This window comes from Vombatus ursinus, unplaced genomic scaffold (genome assembly GCF_900497805.2).
Source record: "Vombatus ursinus unplaced genomic scaffold, bare-nosed wombat genome assembly UNPS02014798.1, whole genome shotgun sequence".
In the NCBI taxonomy this organism is placed as follows: Eukaryota; Metazoa; Chordata; class Mammalia; order Diprotodontia; family Vombatidae; genus Vombatus; species Vombatus ursinus.
This window is the reverse complement of record NW_020954576.1, coordinates 74,440,771-74,462,153: the sequence shown is the minus strand read 5'-3', so window position 1 is coordinate 74,462,153 and position 21,383 is coordinate 74,440,771. Positions and strand designations below refer to the sequence as shown.

General features: G+C 36.1%; 1 long non-coding RNA gene across 2 annotated transcripts; it reads right to left on the bottom strand.

The window, feature by feature from the left end:
* Positions 1–1,197: 1,197 nt before the first annotated feature.
* LOC114050238 lies at positions 1,198–12,932 on the bottom strand. 2 transcript variants are annotated; one of them, XR_003569956.1, is made up of 3 exons: positions 12,868–12,932; positions 11,308–11,438; positions 1,198–2,364 (listed from the first exon to the last, which is right to left on the bottom strand). It is a non-coding gene; the product is annotated as an uncharacterized LOC114050238 (long non-coding RNA). The 2 variants fall into 2 exon arrangements; XR_003569955.1 differs by lacking the exon at positions 12,868–12,932 and adding an exon at positions 11,750–11,905.
* Between the last annotated feature and the right edge of the window lie 8,451 nt (positions 12,933–21,383).

Here is a 21,383-nt window from a genome sequence, read left to right as displayed (position 1 = left end):
GGGAGATTTTACTTGGCTACTTAGCAGAGAATGGAAAAAAAAACAGGGATAGAAGTGGATAACTAGATAAAAGAAAGAAAGAAAAAGTAATTAACAAGCCAGTAAAAATTTCGAAACTAGAGCAAGGGGTAAAAAATGGGGAGGGGGGCAAGAAATGAGAGTGAGGGAAAGAGAGATAAGGAGAATAATGTTGCCTTAAAGTAGATTAATCAGAAATAAATGAAAAGTTAATCTTTACAGAAGATGAGAGGAAACAATTTTCATTTAGGAAAAAAAAACACATTAGAGATAAATGGAAGAAAAATAAACCTAACTCATAATTTTAAATGAGAATGGATGAAACAATCCAACAAAAATGAAAAAAGTGACATTTGATAAGAAAACAGGATCCCATAATCTGTTGCTTACAAAAAAAAATACAAAAATATACCAAGAATAAAAATTAGGGACTAGAACAAAATTTATTATATACCAGGTTATTTTCTATCTGAAATTCTGTCTGACAAAGTAAAAATTAAAATTTGTAACATAAAAAGAGATTTAAAAAGAAACTATTACACCGAAAGGAACCATAGACAACAAAGCAAGATCAATATTAAACTTATATGCTCCAAATGCCTTAGCATCTAAATTCATAAAAGAAAAATTAACTGAACTATAAAAAGAAATAGGCAGAAACATAACTGTGGCAGAATATTTTAAAGTATCTCTCTGTTTTGGACAAATCTAATCAAAAGATAAAAAGGGAAATGTAGAATTTCACAAATTGGAAAGACTAAAACTAAAAGACTAATGGTATCTTCTAAACAGGACTGGAGAAAATGGGGAGGGGAACATTCAGCAAAATTGATAAACACACCAAAAATCTGAAAATATATGCAATGTGCCACACCCATGGAGCCGTCACCTTTTCAAAGGAGTGGGGTGGAGATATCTTCTCATTTCTCTTCTTGGGGGTCATTATTGTTCTTTATAACTTTGCGACATTCATTTTGATGATACTGTGGTTGTTCTTTTCCATGTATAGTTATAGTCATTGTGTATATTGTTTTCTTGTCTTGATTTACTTAACTGTATCAGTTAGCATATGTCTTTCCATGCCTCTCTAGAGTCATCATTTCTTCTAGTACAGCAATATTCCATTACACTCATGTACTACAATTTGTTTAGCAATTCCTCTATATAGCTGGCATCTACTTTGTTTTTAATTCTTTGCTACTACAAAAAGTGCCTCTATAAATGTTTTTGTGTTTATTTCTTCTCATCAATGACCTCCATAGGGTATAAGCCTGTTAGTGGAATCTCTCAGTCAAAGGGTATGTACATTTTGGTCATTTTATTTTCATAATTCCAAATTATTTATACTGATTCACATTCCATCAACAAGGCAGTAATATGCCTATTTTCATGCAACTCCATCCAGAATTGACTATTCCTATCTTTTGTCATCTTTGACAGTTTGCTGGTTCTGAAGTGAAACCTCAAGGTTGTTTTTATTTGAATTTATTTTATTATTCATGATCCAGAGCAATCTTTCAGGCAACCGTTTCTTCATATCCTTTGATCACTAACCTATTATGGAATAAATAGCTTTTGGTTATATATGTATAAGGGGTTTTTGGAGTATTCTCAGATCACATAACATGGAGTAACCCTTCTCTTGGAAGGGGTCCCCTCCCATCCTACATGAGGATGGCAGTAGCCTCATTGACAAAAGCCAGGGATGGCCCCCTATAATTGGGAGAACACCAGTGTAGGGTATCTCAAAAAAAAAAATCAACTCTCTGCAAAGCAAAGGGCCCAATTTTATCCCAGACAAGGTCTCAATGTGTAACATTCACCCCCCTTCGACCTCATTTCCTGGGAGGCCAGATGAATTAAATTTCATTCTTCCCCCAGAGTATTCTGATACCATCAAGGCAGATTGGGAGACATCTAAATTTTCTGCCATTGGGTCCAGCCCCCATTGATGGTGTTCTCCAAATTGTAGGAGTCCCCAGCATCTCAGTTCCATTTAACCACTAACAGATTCGTTTTCACAAAGGAATATTCATTTCCAAACGTATTATCTCAAACATAAAATTTACTCCTCAACACATGGAGCTTAATTCTCCTCTGTACTTTCACCACCTGAGTCTCTAGGGAGGGGTAGGGGATTAGGTTTGTAGCTAAATTCAATTCCTATAGAGCACATTCCCAGTTTCCAAGTCCAAAACCTTCCTTGGACTAGAGTCCCAGGTACCCTGGCTTCTCAGGGCTTCCCTGCCAGGCTGGCAGGCTGTAATATCTCATCTGAAATTCTGGCTCCAAGGTCTCCATGGCTCCAATTCCCACTCTGGTAAGGATCACCTCTGCAACTTGAAACTGAGAAAGAAAAACAGCACAGAACAGAAACAAACACCTCCAGTCCCATTTCTTGAAGCCACAGTAAAAAAGAGAGCAGAGGAAAGAAGTCCTTCTCCCCTTATCAGTTCAATTCATGGCACCTGTGCTGAAGGTGAACTGTGATCTTCACCATCTGGATGCAGGTAGAAAGAGTGTGTAGGAAAAAAAGTGACTGTCCAAGTCTGGCCAGTTTTTAAAATACAGTCTTTTCTGGTAAGGAGGCTACTCCTATCCATGTGGTAGGAAAACGTAGACTGGGAGAGGAAGCCATCCCAAGAACAGGATATCACCGTGTTAGGAGATCTGGGCATAGCCAAGTAAGCCCCTTCAGAGTGATCTGGGCATGCTCCAAAGGTTCTTTAATGTGTGTGTTGGGGTGGGGAGTGCCTGTCTATCCTAGATGCCAAACCCTTATCTGAAAAATTGGATACAAATTTTTTTTTCCCATTTGGCTACTTCCCTTCTTAACCTATATACAATTATTTTGTTTGTGCATGAGCTTTTCAGTTTCCAGTAATCAATATTATCTAGTCCTTCATAATTGCCTCTATCCATCTTTAGTTAAAAATACATCTCGTACCCATAGCTATGAAAGATATATCATCTGCTTCTCTTCTGATTTTTTTTAGTATGATCTTTCCTGTTAAAGTCACTTTTCCAATTTGAATTTATTATGGCATATCATGTAGTATGTTAGTCTAAGCCTAATTTTATCTTGACTACTTCCAGTTATTCTGGCAGTTATTTTTAAATAAAATTTTATTGATATTTTGTTTTTTACATTATCATAGTATCCCAAGTACCTTTTCCCCTTTCCCTTCCACAGAGTTATCCCATATAACAAATAATATTTTTTAGAGAAAAAAAAAAGTTACAATTGAGATATTAAAAAAGTCCAGGATTACGCACAATGTGTAACACCTATGGACCTCCCACCTCCACAAAGGAGTAGGTTGGAGTGTCTTCTCATATCTCATCGTTCAAGCCCTGTTTGATATTTGTAATTTCATTACATTTGCTTTTGATTTTTGGCATGTAATTTTTCTTTCCATTTATTTTATTCTAGTTACTATGTATATTGCTTTCTTGGCTCTGCTTACTATATTTTTCACTGGTTCATATAGATCTATCCATGCTTTTCTATAATAATCATATACATCATTTCTTGTAGCACAATAGTATTTGTTACATTCATGTACCAGAATTTGTTTAGCCATTCTCCAAATGATGGACATCAGTTTTATTTCCAATCTTAGCTATCACAAAAAAGTGCTACTGTATTCTTACTGATGGCTTCCTTAGAGTATAAACCCAATAAGGGATCTCTGATTCAAAGGGTATGGATAGTTTAGTCCCTTCAATTGCATAATTCCAAATTGTTTTCCAAAACGGTTTTACCATTTCACAGTTCCTCTAACAATGTAATCCACCAACAATGTATAATCTTTCCACGACCCCTCTAATGTTGACTTGCCACTTTTTGTCATTTTTGTCAATTTGCAGGGTAATGAAGTGAAACATCAGGGAAATCCTTCTGTTTTATTTCAGCTAACAATGAGGTTCAACTGATAACTATTCTCGTCATCCCTTCCTCCATGCTTGTATACTCTTCTTCTATACCCCAATTACTAAAAATAGCAAATTCTACTCTTTAATTTCTCCTTTCCACATTAGCATATTGCTCCTCTTACATTTGTTATTTTCTCTTCCTATCATTTTAGCAAATTTGACAGGTGTGAGATGATATCTCAAAGTTGTTTTAATTTGCATTTCTCTAATCAATAATGATTTAGAGCCTTTTTTTATATGACTACATATAGTTTTGTTTTCTTCATAGAAAAACTGCTTGTTCATTTCCTTTGATCACTTATCAATTGGGGAATAATTTTTATTCTTATAAATTTGACAAAGTTCTCTATATACTTAAAATGTGAGACCTTTATCTGAGATAAAATTTTTTATCAATATCAATCAATATCAATATCAATAAAAATTTCCCCAAATTTCTGCTTTCCTTCTAATCTTGGCTAAATTGGTTTTATTCGTACAAAATCTTTTAAATTTAATGTAATCAAAACCATCCACTTTACACTGGAAATTCTTTCTTAAATAAATTGTGTTGGTTTCCAGTTTTCTCAAACACTAGGTTGGTGTGTTTAATTGTTTCTGATTCTCCCTTGTCTAATCTGTTTCACTGATCTACTTCTCTATTTTTTAACCAATACCAAATGATTTTGATATCTGCTGCTTTATAATATAGTTTAAGGTCTGGAAATGCTATTCCCACTACATCCTATCTTTTTTCATTATTTCCCTTAATATTCTAGATCTTTTATTTTTCCAAACGAATTTTGATATTAGTTTATCAAGTTTGACAGCTTGATTGTTTAAAATCATAAATTAACTTTGGTAGTTTTGTCATTTTTTTTTACATTGGCATGACCCAGTCATGAGCACTACATATTCTTCCAGCTGTTTAAGTTGTTCCTTATTTAAGGAACATTTTGAATGGAATTTCCTTTTCTATTATTGCATCTTTGAATTTTCTGATTATTATCTAAAAATGCTTGATTTTTATGGGCTTTTTGTAGCCTCAACTTTACTGTAGTTATTAATCACCTCTATTAATATTTTTCTGATTCCCTAGAATTTTCTGTGTGAACTATCATGTCTTTAGAAAATAGGATTAGTGTTATCTCCTCTTTTCTTATCTTTACAACTTTATTTTTTTAATTATTTCTAGAATTTCCAAAGCTATATCCAATAATAGTGGAGTAGGCATGCTTTCTTTACTTTTGTTTTATCAGGAAAACATCTTGTGTATTAACATTGCATATGATGCTTGCTTTTAGTTTTAGATTGATGATTTTATGATACTAAAGAAGTCTCTCAATTCCTATATTTTATAGGGTTTTTTTTTAAAGCATAAAGGAGTGTGGTATTTTGTCAAAAGCTTTTTTTTTTTGCATCTATTAAGATGATTTGTTTGGGATTTTTTAAAATGTGAGTATGTTGATTGTTATCCTAATGCTGAACCATATTTGGTATACATCCAGTTCGGTCATATGTTTGATTTCTTGAATTGTTGGAGTCTCTTTGACAGATTTTATTTAGATTTTTAAATCAATATTCATTAATGATATTCTGTGCTGTGTTTTTCCCATGTTTAAGTATGAGGACTATGTCTCCTTAAAAAAATGCCTGATATACTAATTTATTTCCCAGTTTTTGAGAATAATTTATGTAATATTGGTACTAATCATTCTTTAAAAATCTGATAGAATTCTCCTGTAAATCCTGTAAAAACCAGGAGCTTTTTTGTTTAAATAGTTCTCTTTATAGCTAATTCTATTTCCTTTTCTGATATCGGATTAAAATTCTTATTTTGTTTTCTGTTCATTTGGGTATTTTTTTTATGTTTAGAAGTATTCCACTATTTCATTTGTGTTCTCAATTTTGTTAGTATATTCTTTTTATTCCTTCTGTTGTGATTTCACCTTCTTCATTTTCTATTTTACTGATTTGGTTTTCTGTCTTCTTTTTAATCAGGTTGATTAAAGGTTTATCAATTTTGTTAGGCTTTTCAAGGAACCAGCTTAGTATTATATATCACTTCTATGCTCTTTTCCAGTTTATCTTTTTCTGTTCTGATTTTTTAATAGCTCCTCTCTTTTTGCTTACTTGGTTAGGTTTATTGGTTGACTTTATAATTTTTAAATGGATATTCAATTTATTAATCATCTCTTTTCCTACTTTGTTAATGTATGTTTTTGTAAATATAATCTTTCTTAAGCTTTAGATGCCTCCAAAAAGTTTGATGTTTTCATTATCGTTTTTCACATAATTAAGTTTTTATATAATTTGATCTTTGATTCACTCAGTATTAAAGATTTCATTGTTAAATCTTCATTTATATCTGTGTCTTTTGTTTTCACTTTCTGAAATTGATTACTATTTTTTAATTGAGCTATGGCCTATAAATAATGTATGTGTTTACTATTTCTGCCTTTTTATATTTATTTAAAATATGTCTGTTTACTAGACCAGGGCTTCTTAAATTTTTTCCACTTATAACCCCTTTTCAAGATTCAGCAGTGTTCATTGGTGTTGTCTGGTCTGAGGGCATGCACAGTGCAAAGTGATCATGCCTTGTGTTCAGAACCAAGGCTGCAGAGAAGTTGCACAATGCAATATGGGCAAGCACTGCCAGAAACACCTTGGATTCATTATGTTGTTATCATATAAAAATTCATCATTGACTTTGAATTAATTTTTGGTCATTGCATGTTCAGAAACCTTACTGTTGCCAAATTTTTCATGACTACATGGGGTCATGACCCACAGTTTAAGAAGCACTGTCCTAGACCATGGTCATTTTTTGCAAAAGTTCTATGTGATTAGAAATATGGATATTTTTAGTAGCCCAGTTTAGGAGATGCCATCAATCTTTTAGCTCTAGTTTCTCCAGAAATTTGTTCAAGTCTATATTTTCCCTTTTGTTTATTGTTCTCTTAAATTTGCACAAAACAGAGAGAGAGACACGTTGAAATCTCTTGCCACTATTATGTTATGTTTTATTATAATTCAGTTAATTTTTCCTTTATGAATTTTGATATGAAAGCATTTGGAGCATATAAATTCAATATCAACATTGGTTTGTTCCTATGGTTCCTTTCAATATGATGAAGTTTCCTTGTTTGTATCTTTTGGTGTTGTCAATTTTTATTTTTACTTTGATAGCATAACTGCAACTCCTGCTTTTTTAAAAAATTTACCTGAAGCATAGTAAGTTTTGTTCCAGCCCCTCATTTTAGTTTTGTATGTGTCTGCTTTTTATGTGTTTTTCCCATAAGCAACATATTGTGGAGTTTTGTTTTCCTATCAAATCTGTCACTCTTTTTAATTTTGTTGGATTGTTTAACCCATTCACATTTAAAGTTACAAGTTGGATTTATTTTTCCTCCATTTGTCTTGATTTTTTTTCCCAAATTGAGATTTTTGTTTTTGTTCTTATTGTTCCTCTTCCTCTACTAAAGACAGAAATTTGTCTCTTCAGTAATTTTTGCTTAATATACTTTAAGGCAACCCTATCCCCACACACTCTCTTCCACTCAAATTAAGCCTCCCTCCCCACTCCCACCCCATGTTGGTTATCTTTTTTCCTAGTTTTGAAGTTTTATTTCTTGTCCCACTGAATCCAGATTTCCCCTTTCTTTTCTCCTATCTCAATCCCTCTCTTTGCTACCTCATCCATTCTACTATAGGCCATTTTTTTTTCCTCAGAAACTACAGGAGTAATTTTCCCTTTGTTTGTCATTGATTTGATTATGGTCACTCCACCCTATCTTTTTTCCTGCCCTTTGTCCTTGCACATGTTCTCCCATTCTGCAGTTTAGTCCTACAAAAACATTGATTCACCTGTAGGAAGGGCTTACTCCTTGGTGTTTCAGGCCTGTTTCTCCATCATCTCTTCATTTATTTAAGTTCCACTTTCACCATTGTATTCTCATGTACTTTTAGGAAGAAATTTCTTACTGGTCCCTATGTTATTGTTGTTTTTAACACATCAATGTCTCACTTTCTAAGGGTTTTCCCCCTTTATCTGGTTTTATTTGTTACTTGTGCCTTCCTTGGTTTCTGTCTTTGTTTAATGGTCTTATGTTTCTGTTGTCTGAGGTGTTTGCAAAGCTAATAATCTGTTCACATCTGGTTTTAGTTTGGGGGGGGTGAGAATGCTTTGAATATTTCCCTTTTATTGATTGCCTATATTTTCATTGATGATTAGGCTCAGGTTTTTGGAGTATGTCATTTTGGATTGCTTCCTGAGCTTCTTTGTGATTTGGAAAACATTCCATTCCCTTTTGCAATTTCTGGTGGGTACAAAATAGTTTTGTGTAATGCGAATTTCCTTTCCTATAACACTGAAGATCTTTCTTTTGTTTGCCTACTGAATTTGTTATTGGAATTGTTCACTTTGATCACTTTGTGTTTTAGAGTTTACAGTATAGGGATTTGGGAGGGAGGGAAATTGACAAGTACTCATATATTCTCATATATCTCAATATATACTCACATATTTAAGTTTTCATATCTTTGTACCTTGTTCCCCGACCAAACTAAATTCCTTCAAAGCAGGCACTATTTTATCTTGTATCGTTCACAATCTAGCACAGTAAGTATATGTTAATTTTATTCTAAAATGAATTCATTATTTACTTAAGACAACCATAATAGAACTATGGAATCATATGGTGCAAGAAATAGAAGAGCTCAAGTCAGGAGGACCTGAGTTCAAATCTAGCCTCAGACCAAACACTTGACACTTACTAGCCGTGTGACCCTGGGCAAGTCACTTAACCCCAATTTCCTAAAAAAGAAAGAAAGAAAGAAAGAAAGAAAGAAATAGAAGAGCTCTTAGAGATCTACTCCAACTCTCTCATTTTAGGGATGAGGAAAGAGAGACTCTAGACTAGGGTGAGATGATCCCCAAGATGATATATTGAGTGAGTTAGTAGCCAGAACCAGAACTCAAATTGTTTGACTTTCTGCCCATTGCCCTTTCCCCAAAGAGCATGCTGCCTTTATTTATTTCTCACCAAAAGCAGTGCCAAGTTTGGCTTTAATATTAGTGACTCTTTTTTTTTTTAGCAACAATAAGATGGAGAGGCCTTATGACATAATAAAAAGTTCTGAGCACTAGAAAGGTTTTAAATCACTAATCTAGCCCTACTAAAGGATAACTCTCCACTCTAACAACATCAAAATTATTATGATTTTAACCTACACTCCAATTAAGCACTCTTTGAGAATAAGATCAGCAAGATATTTAGCAAAGGAAACAAACAGTTCTTAAGGAATAATGATGACCATCGTGGTATTTTATCCACATCTTCCCCTGGTGCAAAACCTGCAGTCATTAGAAAAGCCAGCTAGCTGTGGGTCTGACCAATTCCCCTACCTTCCGTGGATATTTCAAGTCAACTGCTCAAATGCCTGCAGGCAATAGGAAGGGAAGGTACTGGCAGTCCTTGTTCCCTTTGGTTCACAGCATTTCAAGATGGCATTTCAAATTCCTGCAGGCCAGGGAGAATGGAGCATGGCTATGTGCAACTGGTATTAAGTAGTCTACTTAGAAGGGGTGCATAATTTTCTCCCACTTAATAAGTCTGATGAACCCCCAAATCCATTTAAATGCTGAACTCCTAGAATCTTTTTAGGTTTTGGTTATTGGGTACCTGCAAATCTTAATTTTACACATAATTTTACTCAAGAAAAAAGAGAAATTTAGAGGACTATCAGCATTTAAGCTATAAGGGAATTCTTAGCTCATTAACACACGTATTTATCTAATACAAATTGAAGTACCAAGCATATGGAATACCAGGTGAACTATGAACACAGTAACAAGAATGTCAGTCTATCAAAACCTGACCCCTATTTTCTCTTTTAAAAACCACCACCATCATTTTGACCACTATTTCTTTTTAAACTCTAATGGAGGGGCAGCTAGGTGGTGCAGTGGATAGAGCACTGACCCTGAAGTCAGGAGGACCTGAGTTCTAATACGGTCTCAGACCAAACACTTGACACGTACTAGCTGTGTGACCTTGGGCAAGTCACTTAACCCCGATTGCCTCACTAAAAAATAAAAACTCTAATGGAGCTAGGCCAGGACCCTAAACCCAAGAGTCTTGAGAATAGCAGTGTCCCCAAGGCCACTAAACCTGCCTCTAGGCCAGCCCCCTCCTCTTATGGAGGGGAGGAATCATTGTGAAAAAGTACTCACTTTTCTCATCACCACCAGCAAGAACTTCTGGTCAACTCCCACCAATAGGTGGATAACTGCAGAAGCCCTGGGGGTGGGGGTGCAGTACTCCCCAGACCATGAGTCCTGCTTCCCACTTATCCCTCTCAGCCACCATCTAAGAAGGTAACACCTATGGACCAGGGGCCAACCATACTCACTAGCTCCCAATCAACTACCACTCACAGGGCAGGCGAGCCAGCCTAGCTCCTGAGGGAGAGACTAGAGGCAGTGTAAATCAGGCAGCTCAAACCACCACCACTTTGAGTATCATCTCCCCTCAGACTCTTATAGAGACACCCCTGGGCCCTGAACCTAAGAGCTTTCGGAATAGCTGTGCTTATAGCCCAGCGCTGAATGGCTCAATATCAGAAACTGTTTTGATTTCATCAATGGAAATGACATCAAAAAAGAGGCATTACCATCTACTTTAATGCTACATTCTTAGGTCCATGGGACCTTTCCATCCCACTTGCAACTGAAACCTTCCACATGTATTGTCTTCTCGGGGCAACTAAATAGTGCAGTGGACAGAGCTCCAGCCTTAGAGTCAGAAGGACCTGAGTTCAAATCTGGTCTCAGACACATGACTCTTACTACTTGTGTGGCCCTGGGCAAGTCGCTTAACTCCGATTGCCTCCGAAAAAAACAAACAAACAAACAAACATATATGTTGTCTTCTCTCAAAGATCTCACATTCTAGTGGAAGATCATTATTATTATTATTATTAAGAGAACAGGAACTATCTTACTTTTCTGTTTCTATCACTAGCCCTTAGTATAGTGCTTCTTTGCACAAGGAAAGAACTTAAAAAATGTTTTATTCATTTATCAAAAATTACTTCTAGGGGCAGCTAGGTGGCTCAGTGAATAAAGAACCATTCCTGGAATCAGAAGGATATGAGTTCAAACATGTGACACTTACTAGCTGTGTGACTCTGGGCAAGTCACTTAACCCCGATTGCCTTGCCAAAAAAAAAAAATACTTCTAAATAATGAAAACAGAATATTTATTAATAATCATAATAAATATATGACACACAGTTATTCCTGTAAAGCACATTACAATGGATTAATACCTCTCCTAGGTAGGGAGGGGTAAGTCTAGCAGAACTTACCTGAACATAGGGCTAGGTGGATTTCCCAAGTCATAGCACAGAAAGAGAGACTTAATGTAGACAATTCACTTGCTTCAACCTCCACACCAGCAGGAGCTACAGGCCTGAGCCACGATGCTTCTTTACTTTACCTAATGGAAGATGAAATTATTAAGGTAAGTCAAGAAATGTGTTAACTGGTCTGTTTAGAACAGAAAGAGAGCTAATGAGACTGATCAGCTCTTTAGGAAAACTCAACAATATGTGAGTTGTCAGTAGTAGTAGTAGCAGTAGCAGCAGCAGCAGCAGCAGCAGCAGCAAGTACTGCTGCAGTATATGTCTACAGCCTCAATTTTCAGATTCTCCTGAAACATGTACAGTTAAACTTGTGTCTCATACAGCTGGAAAGAATACTAGGAATTTGGAAAGGGACAGGGGAGAGGAGTATAATTCATCAGTATACCTTGTTTCAAAGAAGGTCTAAAATAGTTGGCCAGGATAGAAGCTATGTCATTTTTGAGAAGCTCCTGCTACTGAGCAGGGGCTTAGCACAGGGCAGGTGTGGCATGCCTACGGAGCCTTCATTCAGCCTCTGCCTCCTGGTATGAATTGTTTTGGTATGCAGATCACACCACGGAAATCTTCAAAAGAATGAAAGGAATGAACAGAGGTTACTGTAGTGCATTTTGAGAAGACTAACCCCCATTCACCATTTCAAGTAATAACCTCTCTTCATGAGCAATCAGAATCTAGATTCGGATGCATGGAGCTGCTTGTAATTTCTCTTATTTCTGCAAGTTCGGAAACTAAGACACTTGGGAAAACAGCAGAGTTTTTTTGAAGTCATACTCTAGTGTGTTGAGAATGATTTACCACCCATGATGAACAAGGGTGGTAAAATGGTTCCAAAATTCTTTCAGGCCTTCCCACATTACCCAGTGTTGGCATTTGTGGAATGTAGAATAATGACAGGGGGTATCAGTAACCTAAGCCTGGATTGAGGAAATGAAAGCCTTCTTGCCCTCTCCCCAGCCTATTAAAGAGAAAAGAAGGAAGAGAAAGAAGACAAGGAGGAAATGAAGGAGATGGAAAGAAGAACAAGTAGAAAAAAAAATACAAAATAAACCAAGCAAGCTCTTCAAAATGTATATTTTTAAGGAACAAAAGCAAACAAGAAAACAACAACCCAAGCCTTTTAAAAATGAAAGCAATTAAAGAAACTTGAATCTCATGTGAAATCGCAGCAAAGCCAAGATGAGAGCAAGTCTAGGTTGGAATGAATGCTACCTATCAGCTTTGCCAAATCCCCAACGTGCCAGATCACTGGAGGAAACCTGTGGGTGGTAGACTTAGGAGAGAATGAAGTAAAGGGCAGGAAGAGGGTCAGGGGAGAGAATAGTTCAATTCAACAAATATTTATTAAGCACTTTCTGCATACAACGCTCTGTATTAGTATCTGAGAGAGACACTAAACTTAGATAAAGTAAGGATACTTCCCTCATGGAACTTAAAGTCTAGTAAGGAGATAAAACCCAAAAATGTAGCCCAGGTTTCAAGCCAAGCCCAGAGTGCTGTACTTACAGCATCCAAGTCACCATTCTCTCCACCAATCAGCATTCTCTTTTTGCATAGGCAAATGTGCACAAAGGTTATACATAGATAAACAATTCTACACGAAAATCAAGAGAAGTGCATTTAGAGAATTGAAAACTGCCTTGTTTGGGGAAAGGTGGAGAGCTAGCTGTTCTTGTTACCAACAGATTAGGGAAGGCTTCATGTAGGAGGTGCCATTTGAATAAGGACTTTTCGAAATTCATGATTTTAGTGATGTATCTTTGTATGTGATAGAGGAGGGAGCAGTAGTGTGGAGGTAAAAGCTAGCATCTTACTAGTACTGTTTTCTTCTCTTCTTTTTAAAGGTGTGAGCTAGTCTGTAAGCTGCTGGAGCTTTGCCTAGTCAGGGGTGGGGAACCTGCAGCCTCAAGGACGCCTGTGGCCCTCTAGATCTTCAAGTGCCACCCTTTGACTGAATCCAAACTTCACAGAACAAAGCCCCTTAATAAAAAGATTTGTTCTGTAAAACTTGGACTCAGTCAAAAGGCTGCATCCAAGGACCTAGAAGGCCACACGTGGCCTCGAGGCCGAAGGTTCCCCACCCCGACTCAGTTTTATACTGGCTTAGTTCAGTATTGAAATGGGGATATAAATCTGCTGGGAGGTGGGGGGCAGGGTCCTCTCCATGTAAGTTTGTTATTCCTCAGATTAACATTATGAAATATGCCTTTGATGCCTATGACACAGGCCCGTGTCTCTTCAATAGTCATTATTCCAATGAGTTCTTTTTTTCCTTAACTGAGTTTATTTTCTTCCTTCAGCATCTTTAATGTAGAATTGGATTTAGATTGTTTTCTTTCAGTATTTTCTGATATTTCAATCAAGTATCACGAGGAAATGGTGCAGTGGCTGATATTCCAGGCTGGATATAAGAAAATTGAGTTCCTTTGTCCAGTTTGGTTATTGATGTACAATTCTCTCTCTTTGCATCTCTGATTTTTCTCTGGGATATTCTCCACGTGATCAGAACTGACAATTATATTTCCATTTTAAGGTCTTCAAGGAACTTTACATATATTATTTCCTATGATCCTTACAACCACCCTGTGAGGTAGGTGTTAGAATCTTCCCCCATTTTACCACTAAAGAAACTGAGGCTGAGAGAGGTTAAGGGAGTTGTTTTTTGTCACATAGCAGGTAAGTGGATGAAGTAGGATTCAAACACAGTTCTTCCTGGTGCTGAGTTCATTTCTCTCCCCATTATGGCAAATGAAAAATTAATGAATAATAAATGAAGTAATTTTTTAAAGAATCAATAAAAAAAACTTTTTAAAAAAAGACAGCTACAATAAGTCATGTTGCCTTTCATTACAATATTACCCAAAATAAGCATATTATTATCTTGTAGTAATACAGCATATCTAATATTCATGTGGATTTGCAAAGCACTATATATGTGTACATATATATACATATATACATATTTTATCTCATTTGATCTTCATAGCATCCTTGTATGGTGCATACTATTATTATTCCCATTTTTTTGATGAAGAAGTTGAGGTTTCAAAGTTGTAACAGTATTATACAGTTATTGTGTCTGAGGTAGGCTTCAAAATCTAGAATCTCTACACTGCTCAAAATCCATATCTCTACAGACAGTGTGGTGAAGCTATCTAAGACACAAGGAGCTTTCTGCTAAGATCAACAGAAACTTTTGTCCTTGTTAATTCAGGAAGTCCCCTAGGGTTTCCCAAAATGGGGCAATATTTATGTAAGATTGTTTACTCAACTGTCCTGGAGTGGGATGTTATCTTATGCAATGTAGACAGTAGTGTTGGATGCTAATGCATCATTGACTAAATAAGGACAACTTATTTTTATATAGTACTTTAAGGTTTACAAAGCCCTGGAAGGGAGTGCCAGTATAAAGCTACCTATTTTATAGATGAGCAAACTCACAAAGGTGAAGTTCGATTGCCCAGAGTCATACAATTAGTGTTAGTTTCTTCCTTTTTTTTCCTGACTCAGCTTTTTTTGGGGGGGGGGGGCAATCGGGGTTAAGTGACTTGCCCAGGGTCACACAACTAATAAGTGTCAAGTATTTGGTCTGAGGCCAGATTTGAACCTGACTCAGCTCTTTCAACTCCAAGTGCAGCATTCTTTTTATAGGGCTATTAAACCCAAAGACTGATAGATTAAAGATCCTAAATCTGGCCCAGGTTGAAGCTGGAAAACAGGATGGGTCTCAATGTCCTTTCATTCAATGGCTAGTTACTTTTATCTGTGGAAAAATACTGTCTCCTAGAAGTTCAATGAAGATCTATTAGATAGCAAATGTGGAGGATCATAGGATCATAGATTTAAAGCTGGAAGTGCCTCAGGGGCTCTTTAGTCCAACCCTTCTCATTTTAGAGAGGAGGAACTGAGGCCAGAAAGGAAAAGTGTCTTACTCATGGTCATCAATGTAGTAATGAGCTGAGTCAGAATTTGAACCCAGGCCTCTTTCCACAGAACCAGGGTCTTGAGGCTATGTGGAAAGGGGGAGGGGGGGAATCTGCAAATAAAGCAACCCTTAAGCATTAAGAAACAGTATCCTTATTCTAGAGCTGACTAATTTTAGGCATGGCAAAAAGTGAGTTCACTAAATAAAAATTGTCCCCTCCAACTGCACCCAAGTCTAATCGTACTTTCATTACTTTCTGGCTAAAGATTTCACAGGATTTAACAGAGGATGAAGTGTTGGATTTGGAATCAGAAAGGTCTAAGTTCTAATCCTGTCTCAGATAATTATTAGCTATAAGATGCTAGGTAATCCACTTACTATTTCTCAGTTTCAGTTTCCTCATCTGCAAAATGGGGATAATAATAGCACCTATTTCACAGGATTGTTTGGAGTAACAAATGAAATAACATATGTAAAACACTTTGCAAACATTAAGGCTAAATATAATTTAGCTATTATTATCTTATGATTATTTTCCAATACTTTCTTAAATTACATCCTAGAATCCTGAATCCCAACTGACTGAAGCAAAACCGGCATAGTGAGCTCTAAGTTGTAATTAAAGAACTTTTATTTACAGTTCATAATTAAGTACTATAACAAAGGTATTGAGTAGGAATCACTGCCCAGATATTTTACATCTAGGTGACAGGAGATCTGGCAGCACCAGGGTTAGGACCACCTGAAGCTAAATTATCTCTAATATACTTACTGAACAGCTGAAGTCCAGAAGTCAGCATCAAGCTTCTAGCTAACATGAGCAATGACCATCTGTCCCTATAAAGCCAAGCAATATGACCTTCAGTTTCAGTCATTTCTTGTATCTCTTTTTCTAATAATAAAGGAGGAAGGGAGAAATCTACTCTAATAACTAACTGGTGCTAGCAGCAACAACAAAATATAGCCCAAAAAATGACCATCACATGATATTTATCCCTATTTTCATTATATGGGCTCTATTTTTAAAAGGGCAGCAAGCTGAGATTCAAGCTACGATATCAGACTTTCTTTTCTTGAAAGGAAGATATACATATATAATTAATATGCAATCAAAGACCAAAGCTGAATGCATTATTCTCCAAATTTCATCATTTATTATCAATCGAGATGATGTGGAAATATCTGGCTAGAACAAAAGCCCAGCATTGCGTAGTTTGAACCTCAAGCTGTTGAATCTATATCGAGAAACAATAATCAATCTAAAATCTATAACAATTGTCTTGGCAGAAAATAAACAGCACTAGAAGTCTGAGATAGTAAATGATTATATAGAATAACCTTCTCTATCAGTGGCTGCTAATCTGAAGTGATTCATTAACTTCTCTTATGAATTGGATGCATCTTCCCTACCTGTGTCCTACATTTTTCTCTAAGTCTGTCAAACAAGAAATGAGCATCATCAGAATGAAAAGGGGAGAAAAAACCAGTGTCTCTCAGTAGGAATTCAACATTTAATAGAAAATAAGATAAATACATCCAAGATAAACAGAACTAGCCATTATAAAATGTTTCTCATGGACTAAGTGGGTCTCACAATACCAAATCAACGTGTAACTTGCTATTTTAGTAAGGAAATCCAAAAAAATTAAAGGAAAAGAAAGGCCTCATCTACCAATTTAGCCAGTTCTCATTGCCCTTCTCATTCCTACATTTCTCTTTTATATACAGAATTTCCTATACAAAGAAATTCTCCATCCAAGAAAAGCCAGACAGAATATACTTTCAAAGAACTCTCCAAGAACCACACCAAAATTTTTCTGAGAAAACTCCCTCAAGATTTCACTCCATCTCTTAAATTGTATTATAAAGCAGAAATCATCAAACCACTTGGTACTGGCTAAGAAACAGAGTGGTGGATCAGTGGAATAGGTTAGGTATGCAAGACACAGTAGTCAATAAATATAGTAATTTGCTGTTTGATAAACCCAAAGACCCCAGCTTCTGGGATAAGAACTCACTATTTGACAAAAACTGTTGGGAAAACTGGAAAAGAGTGTGGTAGAAACTAGGCACAGACCAAAATCTCACACCATATACCAAAATAAAGTCAAAATGGGTTCATAATTTAGATATAAAGGCTGATACTATAAGCAAACTGAGAGAGCAAGGGATAGTTTACCTGTCAGATTTATGGAGAACAGAAGAATTTATGACCAAGCAGTTGATAGAGAACATTATGAAATGCAAAATGGATAATTCTGATTACATTAAATTGAAAAGTTTTTGCACAAACAAAACCAATGCAACCAAGATTAGAAGAAAAGTAGAAAACTGGGAAAGAAATTTTACAACCAGTGTCTCTGATAAGGGCCTCATTTCTAAAATATATAGATAATTAAGTCAAATTTATAAGAATACAAATCATTCCTCAATTGAAAAATAGTCAAAGGATATGAATAGGCAGTTTTCAGATGAAGAAATTAAAGCCATCTATAGTCACATGAAAAAATGCTCTAAATCACTATTGATTAGAGAAATACAAATCAAAACAACTCTGAGGTACCACATCACACCTATCAGACTGGCCAACATGACAAAATAGGAAAATGATAAATGTTGGAGAAGATGTGGGAAAATTGGAACACTAATGCATTGTTGGTGGAGTTGTGAATGGATCCAACCATTTTGGAGAGCAATTTGGAACTATGCCCAATGGGCTATAAAAATGTGCATACCCTTTGACCCAGCAATAGCATTTCTAGGGCTGTATCCCAAAGAGATCATAAAAATGGAGAAAGGATCCCCAAGTACAAAAATATTTATAGCAGCTCTTTTTGTGGTGGCAAAGAATTGGAAATTGAAGGGATGCCCATCAATTGGGGAATGGCTGAACAAGTTGTGGTATATGAATGTAATGGAATACAGTTGTGCTATAAGAAATGATGAGCAAACAGACTTCAGAAAAACCTGGAAAGACTTGCATGGACTGATCCTGAGTGAAGTAAGCAGAACCAGGAGAACGTTGTACACAATAACAGCCACGTTGTGTGATGACTAATGTTGATAGACTTAACTCTTCTCAGCAATGCAAGGATCTAAAACATCTCCAAAGGTCTCATGATGGAAAATGCTATCCACATCCAGAGAAAGAACTATGGAGTCTGAATGCAGATTGAAGCATACTATTTGCTATTTTTTTCTTCTGTTTTGTTTTCTTTTCTCTTTCTTGTGGTTCCTCCTATTGGTTCTAATTCTTCCTACAACTTCTAATTCTTCTCACAACATCACTAATGTGAAAATATGTTTAATAGCAATGTATATGTATAGCCTATATCAGATTGTGTGCCATCTTGGGGAGGAAGGAGGGGGAGAAAAATTTAAAACTCAAAAGCTTATGGAAGTGATTGTTGATAAATCAAAATAAATTAATTTTAAAAAATTTAGAAAAAGATTTCACTCCATCAACATTAGTCCTAGTGCATATCACTTGCTGTGGTTTTCCTTTGTGACCTCACTTCCCTCTCCTTTTTCTTCCGGTCATTTAATTTTCTTCCTGCTCCTATGTGTCTATTCTCCTCATACTTCTCTCTGTGTCTTCTTTTCTCATCCTCCATCTACTATGATTTGAATAAATCTTTGACTCCATACTTACCTTCCTTTCCCTCAATCTCTTCGCCAGGATTTTTTGAAGTTTTTAACATCCTTGGGATTTATTTTGGTGGATTTCTTCCATTTTGATGCATTCCTGCTAGATGTGAGGGTGATATGAATATGGCATTTGTAAATTCAAATATCAGTAGGGTTGGTTTGGTATAACTTTGATTTGGGAGATTTGGGAGATCTATATTTCCTCCTTTACTGTTTGTTCAGTGTTCTATTTAGTCCACAAGTAGAAAGATAGACAGGACAATTGATCTATGGATCACAGAGGCAATGGTTTTTGCCAATAATCCTTCTGAGAGTATGTCTCCTTTCTCCTGCCCCACCACCCCCACCCTCCCCTACCCGCAGGAAGCCTTTAGCCAGTTTATAAAAACAAAACTAGCCCAGGTTTCTGAGCTGATGTTTCTAACCTCGACTTCACACTGCAGAGCTGACTATGTGAGAAAGAGCAAGAGAGAGCTGTGGGAAGTCAGGCTACTTGTATATCATTCCCCTTGTGTCTGTGTCTGTGATACCCTATGTTCTGTAAATGACACCATGTACCAAAGGGTGAGGCAGAAATGACACTGCACCTGCCTCCCAAGGGCAGCAACAACTTCGTCCTTAACAATACCGCTTGATCCTTAATCCATTCTGTCAAATGTGTTTGTGCAGAGATTGCAGGATTCTATCCATCAGAAGTTAACCTTGACATTGCTTTGCCAAAAAACAAACAAACAAAAAGAAAATCACTGTGCTTGGTCAAAGAGGATGACCTTTCCTAATAGGGGAGTCTTCAGTCCACGATCATACTTTCAATATACCTTCTCCATACATTCACAATTAGATTTCCAAAGCTATCCTGTTTCTTTTTGTGAAGCTTAGAATGACTCAGATTTATTTCAAGTCTGTCAGAATAGACTCTTTTCATAGATAATGTACCTATAGTCCAGGATAATATCCAAATTATAGGCTATCTATTAATATAAAGAGAAATCAGCATTGAACATCTTTGTACATGGGGACATGATTTGACATCAAAACTAAATGTGTGATATAGCAAGGCACATTAAAATGAGGTATTTTGATATTTCATCCTGGACTTTCATTATTTCACATACGACCACACACACACACACACACACACACACACCACCTTTGCTCTTCTTGTCAGCCTAATGCATGTCTCTTTCTTTTCCACTCTATACCAAAAAGAGTTTCAAAGTTGAGATATTGTGAAAGTCCAATCATAACGATATAACTGTTATCAAGTGTCCATTCTAATAGGTTTTTTTAAGGTAAAAAATATGAAGAACCGGATTTAGGTTCCTCCACAGACAAGGCAGCTATATGAAAGTTCAGTCTCTACAGTTTCTTTGGCTATTTCTTCTTTTTTGTAAGTTGGAGGCCTTTTAAAAAAAAAAAGAAAAGAAAAATTTCTTCAAGGTTAATATGAAAATATTACCAAGGAGAAGAAATAATGCTAAACAAAAATCAAAGTAAACTTACTTTTGTCATTTCTGCTACTCACTGACAAACTATCTCTGCTCTAGCCAGGCTGGTCTCCTCACTGTCCATTATACCTATAAGCCTTTCTTTCTGTTGTTCCTTTCAAACCCCATTGATCACTCTAGCCTACATGGATCTCTCTTTTTTCTAAAGTCCCATCAAAATGAATGTGTATACAACTCATTTTGGCACTTAATCTTATGCTGTCTTATAGTGTCAGTTTTATGTAGTTATGTCCCATCTCCAAAATCATTCTAAGTTCCTTAAGGGTAGGAGTGAGGAAACCATCTGTTTTACCTCCCACAGCACTTAGCCTAGTGCTGAATACTGAATACATAGTAAGTGTTCAAAATGAAGCTTTGAATTGAATGAACTACCCACAGAGTCAAATAGCACCGAACCAAAAATATAGGCTATCAAATGAAGATATTAAAAAAATATATAGATATGTAAACGTCCTTTTCTTCCTCTTCTTTTTATTTATGGTAACTGCCACATTAACTGAGTCCAATACCAAGTTATGTTCAGAATGTTCAAAAGAAGTATCTCCTGCCCCCACCCCCACTTCTCACCCTGGGGAAATTATATAACATAAAAGATAAGATAAATAATACGTTCTGGATGAATCTGTGATCTCATAATGTGGGTGCTATATCTCAAGATCAGATCACCATCCATGGTTTCTCACACTGTGTTTTGATCTATATCCTCCCATAAATACTCCACCATGAAACATGTCTGTCTTAGTTGCCTGTACCCAATATATCAAGGATCATCTTCTAGATATCTTGACAATGCACAGATATCAAGAAAGTATGAGAACCGTTCATCAGTTATCCCTTGCTCTTCTTACATAACTGACCCACCTCCTTTTCTGGACATGCATCTCTCTGATGACTTATTCAATTATTCAAATTTTATTATTCAATTTTTCAAATTCAATTCA